This window comes from Buceros rhinoceros, unplaced genomic scaffold (genome assembly GCF_000710305.1).
Source record: "Buceros rhinoceros silvestris isolate BGI_N320 unplaced genomic scaffold, ASM71030v1 scaffold17389, whole genome shotgun sequence".
Lineage (NCBI taxonomy): Eukaryota > Metazoa > Chordata > Aves > Bucerotiformes > Bucerotidae > Buceros > Buceros rhinoceros.
The window spans coordinates 106,230-107,496 of NW_010433628.1; the positions used below are offsets into that span (position 1 = coordinate 106,230).

Below are 1,267 nucleotides of genomic sequence, written 5' to 3' on the forward strand. Positions count from 1 at the left end.
AAAGAAAAAGGTAACTTTCGCAGGTCACTAGTAAAGTTCCAGGAATTCACTAAAAGCTTGTTTTACAAGGAAGGCTCAGGCTCCAAATCAGAGATATTTCATTTCACTAGGCTCTTACAGATTTTACATTATTAAACACTGACGTGGCTGCTTTTTGGGGCGGTTGTTGAGTAACAGGCTTCCTTAAGACTAAGGAACTGCAGGGTAGGAAGAAATGTGGTTTAATAGCTGCGAAAAGGTATTATCTAAACGCGAAATAATAACATGCTTGGTGCCTAATACATTCCAAATTAAAACATGATTTAATAAACATAGGCAACATATTCCCTACCAAAACAAAGCAGAATTGGCAGAACAAAAATCACAGTTTAGTCAGTTCTGCTCTTAACCTCGCAATCCTTTGGCTACAAATTAGAATTTCTGTGAACAGGATTGATAAGGGAAATTAGGCACTGTCTTTCAGAAACAACAGAAATGTTTTAAGATGGTATGTTTAGAGATGAGCAGCACAAAATCTATCAAAATATGAAACCTTTCCTATGTCAATGGAAGGAAAATACAGGAAACCCAAAAGCCAAAATTTTACCAGCCCAATGAGTCCTGTGTTCCATGATATAGTCTCAGATTTTAAAGTTTTTTACATATCTAAACCTCATCTTCTTCCCTTGATTCTGCCTGCAGTTTAAGCCCTGATCCAGTGGAGCCCAGCTGCAAATTCAGCCCTTCAACCTCACTCCCACTTGCAGCTCATTTGGTTGCTAATAAAGACCCCAAAACACACCCTGAACAGCTGTGGTATTTGAGGCAAAAGCAGGTAGTTGCTCTGAGAAAGGGCAATCACAGTTGTATTATTTTACACCCCATATTTCTGCATGAGGTGGATTTCCACATCCCCAAAACGGTGACAGCTTTTAGAGACATGAACCTTTTGCACAGACGGGTTCCAGTAGACCCCAGTACAGCAGAGCCCCCCATCATTTAGGTCTGGTTATGGATTTAAAAAGTCAAGAAAAACTATTAATAATAGTCACCTTCACTTTTGGAGACATCATTTCTAAGTCCAAAATAGAAGCAGTAAAACAAAACTCAGCGGCTGATGGGCCAACAAAAATTTTTGAGGTTTACCTTAGCTAAACCCCAGTAGGAAGGGAAGCTGTTCCCGCACACACAAGTACATATCCTCTCATGTGCAGTCCCTACAGAAAGTCACTATTATTGAATGATTTCTTTTTTTTGAGGCTGCTGTACAAAGCAAGCCATTGGTTCA

The 1,267-nt window shown here is 39.5% G+C and overlaps 1 protein-coding gene across 1 annotated transcript in view; it reads right to left on the reverse strand.

Annotated features, from left to right (window-relative positions):
* The window catches only part of NFIA (nuclear factor I/A), a gene marked incomplete at its 3' end in the record, with an annotated part of 89,879 nt that overhangs the window by 85,784 nt on the left and 2,828 nt on the right, over positions 1 to 1,267 (reverse strand). The gene's annotated exons all lie outside the window — the stretch shown is intronic.